Source organism: Mus caroli, unplaced genomic scaffold (assembly GCF_978045245.1).
Source record: "Mus caroli unplaced genomic scaffold, Mus_caroli_1 scaffold_3, whole genome shotgun sequence".
NCBI lineage: Eukaryota > Metazoa > Chordata > Mammalia > Rodentia > Muridae > Mus > Mus caroli.
The window spans coordinates 155,499,626-155,517,769 of record NW_028227258.1 but is presented as its reverse complement, the minus strand read 5'-3'; positions in this window follow the sequence as shown (position 1 = coordinate 155,517,769).

Genomic DNA, 18,144 nt, shown 5'->3' with positions numbered 1-18,144 from the left:
GACTGGGCGAAGTTGGAGTGCTGGGTTCTGATGATGGTGAGTGGTCTTGGTTTCTGTTAGTAAGATTATTACGTTTACCTTTTGCCCTCTGGTAATCTCTGGAGTTAGTTGTTATAGTTGTCTCTGTTTAGAGATTGGAGCAGACGCTGTGTTCCACTCACCAAAAGTCTTAAGATCCCGTGGCGGGTGTCCTGGGTAGCTGAAGGGTGTCAGCTGACTCTGTGTCCTAGCTATGCCTGTTGTAGTTGGACTGGAAGGGCCTCTTGTAGCTTTTAAGACCAGGGTCTTCTTGAACTACCTTCCTCAGCCTCCTCAGTGCTTAGAATAGAAGCATCTACAAACACTCCTGGCCCTCTTAATCCTGTGTTTGGAACTTATTCCAAATCATTATTAGGAACCATACAACTAGTAATTTATTTGAAAATCATGTTCTTTTTGATATTTCAATTTTTTTCCACTGGGATTTTACAACCAGGGTTAGTTTACTGGTTGAGGTTTTTGTTCCTTCTTCTGTATTTTCATGTTTTCAATGTCAAATCCTCCTTTTAAATTCAGAGGCAGTGTTTGCAGTGTTTAGCACAAGACTAAGTCAAAGCAGGACTAAGGTGCCATCTCAACTGTAAAACTAGTATTTTAGGCCAGATGCTGTAACTTAAATCTTTCCCTATGATTAAAGTATTATTCTGTGTCAGTTCGAATCCTCTGTCTTGGTGACTAGCATTTCCTGTGATCTGTGATTCCCAACCCCCACCCTAATAGAAATGTAGTCCTTAGCTGAGTCATATCTAGTTCTTGCTCTGGGTCTATAGCCTCCAATGAAGCTGTAGCCAGATGTGGAATTTCCCACACAACTGTGGGCCTAACCCAGAGTAAAACCTCATTCCAACCATGGGTCTATTAATTATCACATTACTGTGGCTACTCATACTCCTCCAGTTTAACCATGCCATTGCCTTGTAGGTGACAGATTAATCAAAGGGAAATTACTATGTGCTCACAATGAACTTCAGTGGTAGGCCAAAGCATTACAAAGGCAGAGATGCCCTTAAGCCAGGCACATTGGTTTAACAATCATGCTTTTAGCACTCTTTGCAGTTCTTTGTTTGGAGATATAGACAACTAATGTTAGACTTATGCAAGTGTCATAGAAACTGAAAAGCACTTTCAATTAAAATTTGTTTACTGAAATAAGCCTAAGACTTTATGATTTTATTACCAAAGTTCTGTGTCAGTCTTATTTCATCTGATTCACAGATTCATTCACACACACATACACATATACACACATACACAGACAGACACACACAAACACACACAGATACACACACACTTCTTAAATATTTGTTCTGGTCATATATTTATGAAAAAAAATGACTGTCTTATTCAGGAATTATATTGCTGTAGCAAAACATGTTGACCAAAGTAACCTGGAAAGAAAGAGTTTCTTCAACTAACTGCTTATAGGTTCATCATTTGAAGAAGCTAGGCAAGAACCCAGTGCAGGAAACTGGAGGCAGAAACTGAGACAGAGGTCATGGTGGAGTGCTGTTTGCTGTCTTGTTTATCCTACTTTTTTATAGCTCCCAGAACTACCCAAAATGAACATCAACAAAGAGAAGGCACCAGAGACTTTCCAACAAGTCAATATGGGAGAGGGATTTTTTCAATTGCAGTTCCTGCTTCCAAAATGACTCTAGCTTGTACCAAGTTGACTTAAAATTAGTCAGCACACTGATATAATTATTTCTTTTCCAAAACAAGATACCTTATAATTGCTATAAATGTACTGCTGAAATGCTTTAAAGAAACATGTCATACCTTTCTGTTTATTCCAGCTTCTAGATTTTTAAGAATTTTAAATATACTGAGATATTGTCTAATTCATATACAAATCTGAAAAGTGGTTAGTAGTTCAAAAATAATTTCTTTTTTCTCCAAAATTTATTTTCAAAATAAAATTTTCTCTTAACCTAAAAGTAAAAACCAATTAATTTTCAATCAAAATATTCAAGTAGAGTATATGAATATATATAATTTAAATTTATGTAGATGTAATATAAATTAGATCTGTATAACTAAAATTTAGAATAACTAAAATAATTCTAACAGCAATGTAATGCTATTGCAAAATTTTTTGAGTTTATGGCTGGAGATGAGGTGCTGAGTCCATATGGCCTTGGTCTGGGAATTTAAAATATTTATGACTATGCCCAACAGGACTTTCAGTTGTCTAGGATCTTATCAGTAAATATAAACCAGTTAACATATACAACAATATTCTTCCTAAAGAATCCTAGTTTCTGCAAACAATCGAATATACTTGATAAATTTCATTTATTGAAACCTAATGGAACAAACAGAGAACTGGTCTTATTCATTATCCAACTAATGTTCCATGGAGACTAATGTTGAGTTATATAAGTGCATGCTTGTGCACACTTACAATTGGCTTTTAACATTTCTCCAATAATTCCACTTTCTTTTTCTTCATCCTTTTATTCAAGTTATCTCATAGCAAGAAAAATGCAAGCTGTGAACTTCACTAGAGTGGCACCCTGAACTACATAATTCACTCACTCCTTTTCCCCATTTGACTACTTGTGAATACTTAAGCCCATATTTATTGTGACATAATTGACATTGTACTTCAGAAACTACCTCTTTGGTTCCTTTTACACATTTTTACATGTTTCAATATTTGGAGTATTTATTTCTTTTCTGATGCTAATTTCATCATTAGTTATTGGGTTGAGAATTGGAGGTCCTTGAGGACAAGATATCCTTCTTTTATCTTTAAAGGAATTCAAAGTAGACAACAGACTGCCATGTTTTAAACACATTTTCACGTGCATTACTAGTATGAGTATTAACAGTGGAGTTGGAAATGATTACACTTTCCTTCCATAGACGTATGTGTTTAAAATGCCTGGATTTTGATCTTGTTTCTTCTTGCATATAACACCTTAAAATACAAGATTTTTTTCTACATGCCAAATATAGAAAATAAATATAACATTATATATATATATATATATATATATAATATATATACATGTATATATATATACTTAATATTTTTGTTTTTTTAATAGTCCAGATAATTTTTGTTTGTTTTGTTTTCTTTTAATTATTATATTTATTTGCACTTTACATTCCAAATGTTGTCCCTCCTCCTGGACCCTGCTTAAAGAGTTCTTCCTCTCATCCTCCCTTCCTTTCACATCTACAAGGTTGCCCCCTCACCCTAGGTATCCCCCACTACATTGGGGCATCAAACTGCTACAGGATCAGGCACATCTTCTACCACTGAGTCTAGACAAGGCAGTCATCTGCTACATATGTACTGGTAGCCTCAGACCTACCCATGTATGCTTTTTGGTTGGTGGCTCAGTCTCTGGGAGCTTAGAGGTGTCCAGGTTAGTTGACACTGTTGATCTTCCTATGGGGTTGCCATCCCTTTTAGTTCCTTCAATCCTTCCCATAACTCTTCTATAAGGGTCCTGAACCTGACCTCTGTCCAATGCTTGGCTGTGAATATCTACACCTGTCTCAGTCAGCTGCTTGGAAGAGCTTGTCAGAGGACAGCCATGTTAGGTTCATGTCTTCAAGCATGACATAGCATCAGAAACAGCTTTAGGGTTTGGGGTCTACACATAGGATAGATTTTTGTTCTTGCATTTATTTTAGACAGGAGAAATTTTGGGTTGAAAGTATTTTTTTAAGTTGGTTGGTGTCTGGATCCCTCCAATGGGGGCCTATCGGACTACTTCAGGTTCCATCTCCCCACTCTGGGGCATATCTACTAAGGTCAACCAAACTGAGTCTGGTGAGCCTCCCCTATCCCAGATCTCTGGGACTTTCTGGAAATTCCCCCCACTCTCCACTCAAGAAATACCAATAGTTATGGCACCAAGTTCAATAACTGACAAGTGGAATGTCTTGAAACTGAAAAGCTTCTATAAGGCAAAATAAACTATCAATAGGACAAAAACTGAAACCTGGGGAAAGATTTTCACTAATCCTACATCTGATAGAAGGCTAAAATTCAAAATATATAAAGTCAGACTCCAGAAAACCAAATAACCCAATTTAAAAATGATGTAAAGAGCTAAACAGTGAATTCTCAACAGAAGAATCTCAAATGGCCAAGAAGCACATAAAGAAATATTCAACATCCTTAGTCATCGAGGGAATGCAAAGCAAAATGACCCCAAGATTATACCTTAAACTAATCAGAATAACTAAAATAAAAAACTCAAGTGACAGCAGATGCTGACAAGGATGTGGAGAAAGGGAAACACTCCTCCGTAGCTGGTGGGGCTGCAAACTAGTACATACACTCTGGAAATCCATCTGGTATTTCCTCAGAAAATCAAAAATAGATCTACTTGAAGACCTAGCTGTATTGCTTCTGGACATAAACCCACAAAATACTCCACCATACCACAAGGACATGTGCTCCACTAAGTTCATAATAGACTTATTTGTAATAGCCAGAATCTGGAAAAAATCTAGATGTCCCTCAACAGAAGAATGGACACAGAAAATGTACTTCATTTATACAATGAAATACTATTCAGGCATTAAAAATTAGGACACCATGAAATTTGCATGCAACTGAGTCTAAATAGAAAATATCATCCTGGCTGAGGTAACTCAGGCCCAAAAGAGCACACATAGTACATAGTCACTGATATGTGGATATTGGGCAAAGAATAGAGAATATTCATGAAACACCCCAAATATCCTAAGAAATTTTTTTTAATTTTATTTTATTTTATTTTTTTTTGATTTTTAATATTTTTATTACATATTTTCCTCAATTACATTTCCAATGCTATCCCAAAAGTCCCCCATAGCGCCCCCCACTTCCCTACCCACCCATTCCCATTCTTTTGGCCCTGGCATTCCCCTATATTGGGGCATATAAAGTTTGCAAGTCCAATGGGCCTCTCTTTCCATTGATGGCTGACTAGGCCATCTTTCGATACATATGCAGCTAGTGACAAGAGCTCCGGGGTTCTGGTTAGTACATCATGTTGTTCCAACAATAGGGTTGCAGATCCCTTTAGCTCCTTGGGTACTTTCTCTAGCTTCTCCATTGGGAGCCCTGTGATACATCCAATAGCTGACTGTGAACATCCACTCCTGTGTTTGCTAGGCCCCGGCACATCTCACAAGAGACAGCTATATTTGGGTCCTTTCAGCAAAATCTTGCTAGTGTATGCAATGGTGTCAGCGTTTAGAAGCTGATTATGGGATGGATCCCTGGATACGGCAGTCTCTAAATGGTCCATCCTTTCATCACAGCTACGAACTTTGTCTCTGTAACTCCTTCCCTGGGTGTTTTGTTCCCAATTCTAAGAAGGTGCACAGTGTCCACACTTTGGTCTTTATTCTTCTTGAGTTTCATGCGTTTAGCAAATTGTATCTTATATCTTGGGTATCCTAAGTTTTGGGCTAATATCCACTTATCAGTGAATACATATTGTGTGAGTTCTTTTGTGATTGTGTTACTTCACTCAAGATGATGCCCTCCAGGTCCATCCATTTGGCTAGGAATTTCATAAATTCATTCTTTTTAATAGCTGAGTAGTACTCCATTGTGTAAATGTACCATAATTTCTGTATCCATTCCTCTGTTGAGGGACATCTGGGTTCTTTCCAGCTTCTGGCTATTATAAATAGGGCTGCTATGAACATAGTGGAGCATGTGTCCTTTTTACCGGTTGGTACATCTTCTGGATATATGCCCAGGAGAAGTATTGCTGGATCCTCCGGTAGTACTATGTCCAATTTTCTGAGGAACCGCCAGACTGATTTCCAGAGTGGTTGTACAAGCTTGCAATCCCATCAACAATGGAGGAGTGTTCCTCTTTCTCCACATCCTCGCCAGCATCTGCTGTCACCTGAATTTTTGATCTTAGCCATTCTGACTGGTGTGAGGTGGAATCTCAGGGTTGTTTTGATTTGCATTTCCCTGATGATTAAGGATGTTGAACATTTTTTCAGGTGCCTCTCTGCCATTCGGTATTCCTCAGGTGAGAATTCTTTGTTCAGTTTTGAGCCCCATTTTTTAATGGGGTTATTTGACTTTCTGGAGTCCACCTTCTTGAGTTCTTTATATATATTGGATATTAGTCCCTTATCTGATTTAGGATAGGTGAAGATCCTTTCCCAATCTGTTGGTGGTTTTTTTGTCTTATTGATGGTGTCTTTAGCCTTGCAGAAGCTTTGTAGTTTCATGAGGTCCCACTTGTCAATTCTCGATCTTACAGCACAAGCCATTACTGTTCTATTCAGGAATTTTTCCCCTGTGCCCATATCTTCAAGGCTTTTCCCCACTTTCTCCTCTATAAGTTTCAGTGTCTCTGGTTTTATGTGAAGTTCCTTGATCCACTTAGACTTGACCTTAGTACAAGGAGATAGGAATGGATCGATTCGCATTCTTCTACATGTTAACAACCAGTTGTGCCAGCACCATTTGTTGAAAATGCTGTCTTTCTTCCACTGGATGTTTTTAGCTCCCTTGTTGAAGATCAAGTGACCATAGGTGTGTGGGTTCATTTCTGGGTCTTCAATTCTATTCCATTGTTCTATTTGTCTGTCACTATACCAGTACCAGTACCATGCAGTTTTTATCACAATTGCTCTGTAGTAGAGCTTTAGGTCCGGCATGGTGTTTCCACCAGAGGTTATTTTATCCTTGAGAAGAGTTTTTGCTATCCTAGGTTTTTTGTTATTCCAGATGAATTTGCAGATTGCACTTTCTATCTCAATGAAGAATTGAGTTGGAATTTTGATGGGGATTGCATTGAATCTGTAGATTGCTTTTGGCAAGATAGCCATTTTTACAATGTTGATCCTGCCAATCCATGAGCATGGGAGATCTTTCCATCTTCTGAGATCTTCTATAATTTCTTTCTTCAGAGACTTGAAGTTTTTATTATACAGATCTTTCACTTCCTTAGTTAGAGTCACGCCAAGATATTTTATATTATTTGTGACTATTGAGAAGGGTGTTGTTTCCCTAATTTCTTTCTCAGCCTGTTTATTCTCTGTGTAGAGAAAGGCCATTGATTTGTTTGAGTTAATTTTATATCCAGCTACTTCACCGAAGCTGTTTATCAGGTTTAGGAGTTCTCTGGTGGAATTTTTAGGGTCACTTATATATACTATCATATCATCTGCAAAAAGTGATATTTTGACTTCATCTTTTCCAATTTGTATCCCTTTGATCTACTTTTGTTGTCGAATTGCTCTGGCTAGGGATTCAAGTACAATGTTGAATAGGTATGGAGAAAGTGGACAGCCTTGTCTAGTCCCTGATTTTAGAGGGATTGCTTCAAGCTTCTCACCATTTACTTTGATGTTGGCTACTGGTTTGCTGTAGATTGCTTTTATCATGTTTAGGTATGGGATTAGAATTCCTGATCTTTCCAAGACTTTTATCATGAATGGGTGTTGGATCTTGTCAAATGCTTTTTCTGCATCTAATGAGATGATCATGTGTTTTTTGTCTTTGAGTTTGTTTATATACTGGATTACATTGATGGATTTCCGTATATTGAACCATCCCTGCATCCCTGGGATGAAACCTACTTGGTCAGGATGGATGATTGTTTTGATGTGTTCTTGGATTCGGTTAGCAAGAACTTTATTGAGGATTTTTGCATCAATTTTCATAAGGGATATTGGTCTGAAGTTTTCTATCTTTGTTGGGTCTTTTTGTGGTTTAGGTATCAGAGTAATTGTGGCTTCATAGAATGAGTTGGGTAGAGTACCTTCTGTTTCTATTTTGTGGAATAGTTTGTGAAGAACTGGGATTAGATCTTCTTTAAAGGTCTGATAGAACTCTGCACTAAACCCATCTGGTCCTGGGCTTTTTTTAGTTGGGAGACTATTAATGACTGCTTCTATTTCTTTGGGGGATATAGGGCTGTTTAGATCATTAACCTGATCTTGATTCAACTTTGGTAACTGGTATCTGTGTAGGAACTTCTCCATTTCATCCAGGTTCTCCAGTTTTGTTGAGTATAGCCTTTGGTAGAAGGATCTGATGGTGTTTTGGATGTCTTCAGGATCTGTTGTTATGTCTCCTTTTTCATTTCTGATTTTGTTAATTAGGATGCTTTCCCTGTGCCCTCTAGTGAGTCTGGCTAAGGGTTTATCTATCTTGTTGATTTTCTCAAAGAACCAGCTCCTTGATTGGTTGATTCTTTGAATAGTTCTTCTTGTTTCCACTTGGTTGATTTCGCCCCTGAGTTTGATTATTTCCTGCCCTCTACTCCTCTTGGGTGAATTTGCTTCCTTTTGTTCTAGTGCTTTTAGGTATGTTGTCAAGGTGCTAATGTGTGCTCTCTCTAGTTTCCTTTTGGAGGCACTCAGAGCTATGAGTTTTCCTCTTAGAAATGCTTTCATTGCATCCCAGAAGTTTGGGTATGTTGTGGCTTCATTTTCATTGAACTCTAAAAAGCCCTTAATTTCTTTCTTTATTCCTTCCTTGACCAAGGTATCATTGAGAAGAGTGTTGTTCATTTTCCATGTGAAGGTTGGCTTTCTATTATTTATTTTGTTATTGAAGATCAGCCTTAGTCCGTGGTGATCTGATAGGATGCATGGGACAATTTCAATATTTTTGTATCTGTTGAGGCCTGTTTTGTGACCAATTATGTGGTCAATTTTGGAGAAGGTACCATGAGGTGCTGAGAAGAAGGTATATCCTTTTGTTTTAGGATAGAATGTTCTGTAGATATCTGCCAGATCCATTTGATTCATAATTTCTCTTAGTTTCTCTGTGTCCCTGTTTAGTTTCTGTTTCCATCATCTGTCCATTGGTGAAAGTGGTGTGTTGAAGTCTCCCACTATTATTGTATGAGGTGCAATGATTGCTTTGAGATTTACTAAAGTTTCTTTAATGAATGTGGCTGCCTTTGTATTTGGAGCAGAGATATTCAGGATTGATAGTTCCTCTTGGAGGATTTTACCTTTGATGAGTATGAAGTGTCCCTCCCTGTCTTTTTTAGTGACTTTGGGTTGGAAGTCAATCTTATCAGATATTAGAATGGCTACTCCATCTTGTTTCTTCATTCCATTTGCCTGGAAAATTGTTTTCCAGCCTTTCATTCTGAGGTAGTGTCTATCTTTTTCTCTGAGATGAGTTTCCTGTAAGCAGCAAAATGTTGGGTCTTGTTTGTGTAGCCAGTTTGTTAGTCTATGTCTTTTTATCGGGGAGTTGAGTCCATTGATATTAAGAGATATTAAGGAAAAGTAATTGTTGTTTCCTGTTATTTTTGTTGTTAACGTTGACATTCTGTTCTTGTGGCTGTCTTCTTTTAGGTTTGTTGAGGGATTACCTTCTTGTTGTTTCTAGGGCGTGGTTCCTGTCCTTGTATTGGTTTTTTTCTGTTATTATCCTTTGAAGGGCTGGATTCGTGGAGAGATAATGTGTGAATTTGGTTTTGTCGTGGAATACTTTGGTTTCTCCATCTATGTTAATTGAGAGTTTGGCTGGGTATAGTAGCCTGGGCTGGAATTTGTGTGCTTTTAGTGTCTGTATAACATCTGTCCAGGATCTTCTGGCTTTCATAGTCTCTGGTGAAAAATCTGGTGTAATTCTGATAGGCTTGCCTTTATATGTTACTTGGCCTTTTTCTCTTACTGCTTTTAGTATTCTATCTTTATTTAGAGCATTTGTTGTTCTGATTATTATGTGTCCGGAGGTATTTCTTTTCTGGTCCAGTCTATTTGGAGTTCTGTAGGCTTCTTGTATGTTCATGGGCATCTCTTTCTTTAGACTTGGGAAGTTTTCTTCTATAATTTTGTTGAAGATGTTTGCTGGTCCTTTGAGTTGAAAATCTTCATTCTCATCCACTCCTATTATCCGTAGGTTTGGTCTTCTCATTGTGTCCTGTATTTCTTGGATGTTTTGAGTTAGGATCTTTTTGCATTTTACATTTTCCTTGATTGTTGTGCCGATGTTCTCTATGGAATCTTCTGCACCTGAGATTCTCTCTTCCATCTCTTGTATTCTGTTGCTGATGCTGGTATCTATGGTTACAGATTTCTTTCCTAGGGTTTCTATCTCCAGTGTTGCCTCATTTTGGGTTTTCTTTATTGTGTCTACTTCCCTTTTTAGGTCTAGTATGGTTTTGTTCATTTCCATCATCTGTTTGGATGTGTTTTCCTGTTTTTCATTAAGGACTTCTACCTGTTTGATTATGTTATCCTTTTTTTCTTTAAGGATTTGTAACTCTTTAGCAGTGTTCTCCTGCAATTCTTTAAGGAATTTTTGTGCTTCCTCTTTAATGTCTTCTACCTGTTTACCAGTGTTCCTTTGTATTTCTTTAAGTGTGTTATTAAAGTTCTTCTTGAAGTCCTCTACCATCATCAGGAGATATGCTTTTAGATCCGTGTCTAGCTGTTCCGGTGTGTTGGGGTGCCCTGGACTGGGCGAAGTGGGAGTGCTGGGTTCTGATGATGGTGAGTGGTCTTGGTTTCTGTTAGTAAGATTATTATGTTTACCTTTCGCCATCTGGTAATCTCTGGGGTTAGTTGTTGTCGTTGTTACTGTTTAAAGATTGGAGCAGAAGCTGTGTTCCACTCACCAGCAGTCTCAAAATCCTGTGGCGGGGGTCGTGGGTAGCTGGCGGTACCCCAGTGCTGGTCCAGCCGGAAGAGGCCTGTGGTCCAACTCAGGCTGGTTTTCTGCTTCCCTAACTAATGCAGTCTCTGGTCCCGCGCGCAATTGGATTGGAGCAGAAGCTGTGTTCCACTCTCCAGAAGTCTTAAGATCCTGTGGCGGGTATAGTGGGTAGCTGGTGAGTGTCAGCCGACCCTGCGCCCTAGCTACCCCGGTGCTTTTCTGACCGGAAGAGGCTTGTGGCCCTACGTAGGCCGGATTTCTGCCTCCCCAACCAAAGCAGTCTCAGGTACCGCGTGATTGGACTGGAGCAGAAGCTGTGTTCCACTCACCAACAGTCTCAAAATCCTGTGGCGGGGGTCGTGGGTAGCTGGTGGGTGTCAGGCGACCCTGTGCTCTAGCTACCTCTGTGCTGATCCAGCTGGATGAGGCCTGTGGCCCTACTCAGACCGGTTTCTGCTTCCCTAACTAATGCAGTCTCAGGTCCCGCGCAATTGGATTGGAGCAGAAGCTGTGTTCCACTCACCAGAAGTCTTAAGATCCTGTGGCGGGTGTTGTGGGTAGCTGGCGAGTGTCAGCTGACCCTGCGCCCTATCTACCCTGGTGCTTTTCTCCCTAAGAAATTTAACAAGATGTAAGGCCCAAGTGAGTATGCTTTAATCCCACCTAGAAAGGGAAAGACCTGAGGTGGATAGGGGTGTATAAGAGGAAAAGGGAGGCAGGATTAGGTTTGGGGTGAAAGGAGAGAAGCCCATAGGGACAGGAGAATATATTTCATTTTCATAATTTTTAAGTATATGAAATTTAACTACATTAAAATTATTTTCATCAAGTGGATGTTGATAAATTAGGAAAATAGTATAGAAACAATTTTTAAAAATAGACTACTATCAAGTTTTTATTTACTTGTTAGTTATCTTCATTTTCTTAACCTATTGATTATTCTAAAATTGAAACTTCTCTCTCACTATGTGTGAATGTACTTTGAAATGTTTTCTAATATTTTTGTATTGTTCTAGAAATTCTGTATGTGTGTTTTTGTATGCATACATGTGTGTGCTTGTGGTCATGTATACATGTTGTTAAAAGGTAAACCCAGGTACCAGTTGAGCAAAATCTCCAACAGATTGAGAAATTATTGATAGGCTCAGATTTTGGCTGAATAAGAATACAGTGCTGAAGAAAAGTTCATAAATATAAATCAGGGACAATTTTAAACAATACAGATATGTATTGTCTATGTGATACTCAACCAAATAGGAGCTTGATTACTGTGCTGCTTCTAAAGCTCAATTCCTTTGTTTGCCCTTTACTTTTAAAACTATTTCATAAATAAGTAGAGTAACATGATAATTTTCTATGCTTATTTGCATTATGCCATCATAACTTCTTGTATCTTCCATCAGTTTGTAAGAACATCTCAGAATATTTTGTGAAATTATTACTTTTATATTGATTTCAAAAATTTTTTAATATATTTGTGATTCCTGGGCTTATCTTTACAATAATTAACTGAAGACCAACAGATGTGTTTTAACAACATGAACACTTAAAATAACTTGGACAGTAATAATCAATATAAAGAAAGAGAGATATAATTGGGACTCACTATGAAATATTTTAATTTTGAAATGTAAATAAGATTAAAGTACAGGAATAATGAATAAAAATAAGCCCCCCCCCCCTGCCCTGGCTATGTTTTTATGACTGATTTAAGTTGCTTTGTAATTAAAACAAACATTGGAAATGCATTGAGGGTTGTTGTGAGAATGGAACATGATCGGGTATTGGGTGGGAGAAAAGGACTGAAATCCCTGATGGCCAGCAAAAAGAAGGGAAACATGCAACCTCAGGAGGTAGGAGGTTGAGGGAACCCTTCATAATGTACCAGAGACCTGGGAGGTGAGAGACTCTCAGGATTCAAAGCGAGGGACCTTAGATGAAATGCCCTACATTGGGAAGAGGAAATTTGTAGAGCCCACTTCTGGCAGAAAAAGTGAGGGATAGGGTTGCCATCCCAGAGTCAAAACTCTGACCCAGTAATTCTTCCTGTGTGAAAAAACTGCAGGGATGGAAATTGAGAGGAGTTTGAGGAAAAGAAGATCCAGCAACAGGCCCAAAGTGGGATCCAGCTCAAGAGGAGGCCCCAAGGCCTGACACTATTATAGAGGCTCTGGAGTGTTCACAAAAAGGGACCTATCCTGACTGCACTCTGAAAAACACAACAGCAGCTGAAAGAGTCAGATGTAGATATTTGCAGCCAACCAATGGACAGAAGCTGCTGAACCCTGTGGTTGAATTAGGGGTAAGCTGGAAGAAGCTGAGGAGGAGGTTAGCCTATAGAAGGACCAGCAGTCTCAATTAATCTGGACCACCGAGATCTCTCAAACACTGGACCACCAAACAGATAGCATACACCAGCTGATATGAGGCCCCCAACACACATACAGTAGAGGATTCAGTCAGAGAGAATGCACCTAACCCTCAAGAGACTGGAGTCTCCAGGGAGTTTAGAAGTCTGGTGGGTGTGGATGGGGTTTGGGGACATCCTCAGAGGAGGTATGGGATGTGGAACAGTCAGAAGGTGGATGGGGGGAGAATAAAATATGGAGTGTAAAAAAATAAATTAATTAATATTTAAAAATCTGGAGTTTAAATAAATACATTTATTAATTAACAAAAAGAATCTTCCTTTTTCTGTTTCTTTGGTGTGGCCTACAGGATAAACTACTACCAATTGTTGTTGTGGGGATTCTGGCAATCTGACAAAATTGAGAGAATGAAGAAAGAGATATTTATTGGATTGGTTTAAAGTATGGTGTCTGGGTAGTGCTTCTATGGTCATGTCACAATAAATGAACTGTATCAATCTGTCATGGAGGGTCTGGAAGATTCCTGGAGAGTCTGTTCTTCATAGAAAGTCCAAAGAGCATTGGTTCTAATACAAGAGAAGGACTAGAGCAACAGGAGAGCTATAGCAACAAAGGAAATATATTTGGCAGCAAGACTCAAAGGCAAGAAGGCCAAAAAAAAAAAAAAGAAAGAAAGAAAGAAAAACAAACCAAACAAACAAAACAACAACAACAAAACAAAAACAAAAACAAAACAAAACAAAAAAACAAAAAAACTTTGCCATTGGAGACTATTTTATCTGAGCTGCCACTGAAAGGTGCCACCCACATCAAAAATGGGTCTCCAAAAACTCATGGCCAGAAGGATGACCAACAAATATCTTTACCTAGTAGTTGAAAAAGTTTATCTCTTTGTTGATTCCAGAACAAGTTACAACAAGATTGTGATCACAGGATTTAAACTCAGGTCTGTGCTTGTCAAGTAAACACTTTACCTACCAAGCCATTTTACCAGTTTAAATTTAAAAAAAAAAAAATTCTTTAGCTGGGCAGTGCCTTTAATCCAAGCACTTGGGAGGCAGAAGCAGGTAGATTTCTGAGTTTGAGGCCAGCCTGGTCTACAGAGTGAGTTCCAGGACAGCAATGGTTGTACAGAGAAACCCTGTCTCAAAAACAAAACAAACAAAATTAAATTTTAAACATCATTTCATGTTTAGAAATTCAACTGTAAATTTTACTTTTAGTTCTTCAGATGGAAGGATAAGATAATAGCCATACACAAACTTTGAGTTTAGAGTACATGAAATGGACTGAGCCCAGAGTGATTCTTTCTCTATTCTAACCATTCTTAAACCTAAGTCTGGAAGCTTCTAGTCTCTTTATAATCTAATCTTCCAAGCTGACTGATTCAATCTGTTTTTGTTTTGTTTTGGTTTTTGTTTTTTCTCTTCCTGGTTTGCTAAACTTGGTCTTATACCAATTTTGGCAATATGTGTAGGCTTAGATTTTCAAAACCTACTTTAATAATGGTTCTCAAATGCTTCAACCTCTGTTCTAGCTCACTGTAGAAAAGTAGTGGAGAAAAGATGGTAAATAGTGCAAAGGGAAGTGGACCTGTTTAGAAGTATTTCTTTGGGCTGATTCCCAATGTCTATTTGTCAGGATACCACCAGTCCCGTTCAGGAGTGTCATGATACCAAAAGTCTACTCCATATTTGTCATCAAACACAAATCAGCAACAGTTGCTTGATCCAGTAGAAACAGCCAGACCTCCCTGGAATCGGCACATGTCAGCATGAATGGCCAGAGAAGTTCTTTGCCATGTCTTCTCAACAAAGTAAAGATTATCGAAGATGTGAGACCAACAAAGTAGCATTTCAAAGCTAGCTATACAAGCACCCTGTCACTTTCCCTTGAGTCCCACTTATACTTTCTCCAAACATCACATGTTCTTCCATATGTCTTACCTCATTAAAATACCACGTGAGTTTACATCACATGACACAACTAGAAACCCCATTTCAAGTGTGTTCTAATCTGGCCCTTTCTGTCTTCACCTGTGTCTAACTGGTTCTATTAATGTAATTTTGTCATTTGAAAAATATGAACAAAAGTTAGATGTGAGATTAAAAAGTGAATTCCCAGAGTGGTATTTGTTTATCCACTGGAGGATAGGGTGGAGTGTCTGGGTGTATCTTAGGACAACCTTTCATATATCTATTTGTGTAGGCACCAAACAACTCCCAGACCTATAAATATGATTAAAATTTTCATATCAGGGCTGAATCAAGTACAAATTTGGCTCATTGACTAGATTAACATTTTCTATAAATCATACATGTTAGGATGCTTGGCAGCTTGGAAATAAGAGAAAACTGATACCAGTTGTCATGCCAACTAGATATATTTTTATGTTCATCACTTGTCATAGATTCTTAATTACATTGTTGTACTATATATCATGTATTTCCTTAAACCTTCTAGCAATGAAATAAAATAAACAAAGAGAAAAACCTATAAAATAAGAGCAGACTGCTGTTTTAGTCACTAGACTTACATAAATTCAAACCTCTAGACTACACTGTCTGTTCTTTATCCTTTCATATGGTTCAGTTCTCTAATGTAATTCTAAATCCATCTATTTCACAACATGTTACTACTTCTGTCTCAACAATTAAAAGAACTTAGGAAATGAATGTTTGTTAAAAATAAGAAAACAAATTATATAAATATAATCCATTATTTTCAGTACTCTGACCACACAATAATCAAAGGCTGTATTTCAAAACATTGAGGTGCCACTTCTTGACTCATACTCTGATTCCTTTTTTTTTGTCTTAAGTGATTTTTAATACAAAAAAAAATGGTATTTGTCTCCTATTCTTTGCATTCTGGGTCCAAGATGGCAGGGTATTTGAAAGCATTCTATCTCTCTTTTTTTTTTATTAGGTAATTTCCTCAATTACAATTCCAATGCTATCCAAAAAGTCCCCAATACATCACCCCCAGTTCCCCACCCACCCACCCCCACCCCTTGGCCCTGGCATTCCCCTGTACTGGGGCATATAAAGTTGGCAAGTCAAATGGGCCTCTCTTTACAGTGATGGCCTACTAGGCCATCTTTTGATACAAATGCAGCTAGAGACAAGAGCTCTGGGGTACTGGTTAGTTCATAATAATGATCCACCTATGGGGTTGCAGTTTCCTTTAGCTCCTTGGGTACTTTCTCTAGCTCCTCCATTGGGGGCCTTGTGATCCATCCAATAGCTGACTGTGAGTATCCACTACTGTGTTTGCTAGGCCCCAGCATTGTCTCACAAGAGACAGCTATATCTGGGTACTTTCAGCAAAATCTTGCTAGTGTATGCAATGGTGTCAGCGTTTGGAAGCTGATTATGGGATGGATCCCTGGATATGGCAGTCTCTAGATGGTCCATCCATTCTTCACAGCTCCAAACTTTATCTCTGTAACTCTTTCCATGGGTGTTTTGTTCCCAATTCCAAGAAGGGGCACAGTGTCCACACTTTGGTCTTCGTTCTTCTTGAGTTTCATGCGTTTAACAAATTGTATCTTATATCTTGGGTATCCTAAGTTTTGGGCTAATATCCACTTATCAGTGAGTACATATTGTGTGAGTTCCTTTGTGAATATGTTACCTCACTTAGAATGATGCCCTCCAGATCCATCCATTTGCCTAGGAATTTCATAAATTCATTCCTTTTAATAGCTGAGTAGTACTCCATTGTGTAAATGTACCACATTTTCTGTATCCATTCCTCTGTTGAGGGGCATCTGGGTTCTTTCCAGCTTCTGGCTATTATAAATAAGGCTGCTATGAAAATAGTGGAGCAAGTGTCTTTCTTACCGGTTGGAACATCTTCAGGATATATGCCCAGGAGAGGTATTGCTGGATCCTCTGGTAGTATTATGTAAAATTTTCTGAGGAACTGCCAAACTGATTTCCAGAGTGGTTGTACCAGCTTGCAATCCCACCAACAATGAAGGAGTGTTCCTCTTTCTCCACATCCTAGCCAGCATCTGCTGTCACCTGAATTTTTGATCTTAGCCATTCTGACAGGTGTGAGGTGGAATCTCAGGGTAGTTTTGATTTGCATTTCCCTGATGATTAAGGATGTTGAACATTTTTTCAGGTGCTTCTCTGCCATTCGGTATTCCTCAGGTGAGAATTCTTTGTTCAGTTCTGAGCCCCATTTTTTAACGGGGTTATTTTATTTTCTGGAGTCCACCTTCTTGAGTTCCTTATATATATATTGGATATTAGTGCCCTATCTGGTTTAGGATAGGTAAAGATCCTTTCCCAATCTGTTGGTGGTCTTTTCGTCTTATTGATGGTGTCTTTTGCCTTGCAGAAGCTTTGCAACTTTATGAGGTCCCATTTATCGATTCTCGATCTTACAGCGCAAGCCTTTGCTGTTCTATTCAGGAATTTTTCCCCTGTACCCATATCTTTGAGGCTTTTCCCTACTTTCTCCTCTATAAGTTTCAGTGTCTCTGGTTTTATGTGGAGTTCCTTAATCCACTTAGATTTGACCTTGGTACAAGGAGATAGGAATGGATCAATTCGCATTCTTCTACATGATAACAGCCAGTTGGGCCAGCACCATTTGTTGAAAATGCTGTCTTTTTTCCACTGGATGGTTTTTGCTCCCTTGTCAAAAATCAAGTGACAATAGGTATGTGGGTTGATCTCAGGGTCTTCAATTCTGTTCCATTGGTCTACTTGTCTGTCGTTATACCAGTACCATGCAGTTTTTATCAGAATTGCTCTGTAGTACAGCTTTAGGTCACGCATGGTGTTTCCTCCAGAGGTTCTTTTATCCTTGAGAAGAGTTTTTGCTATCCTAGGTTTTTTGTTGTTGCAGATGAATTTGCAGATTGCCCTTTCCAATTCGTTGAAGAATTGAGTTGGAATTTTGATGGGGATTGCATTGAATCTGTAGATTGCTTTTTGCAAGATAGCCATTTTTACAATGTTGATGCTGCCAATCCATGAGCATGGGAGGTTTTTCCATCTTCTGAGATCTTCTTTAATTTCTTTCTTCAGAGACTTGAATTTCTTGTCATACAGATCTTTCACTTCCTTAGTTAGAGTCACGCCAAGGTATTTTATATTGTTTGTGACTATTGAG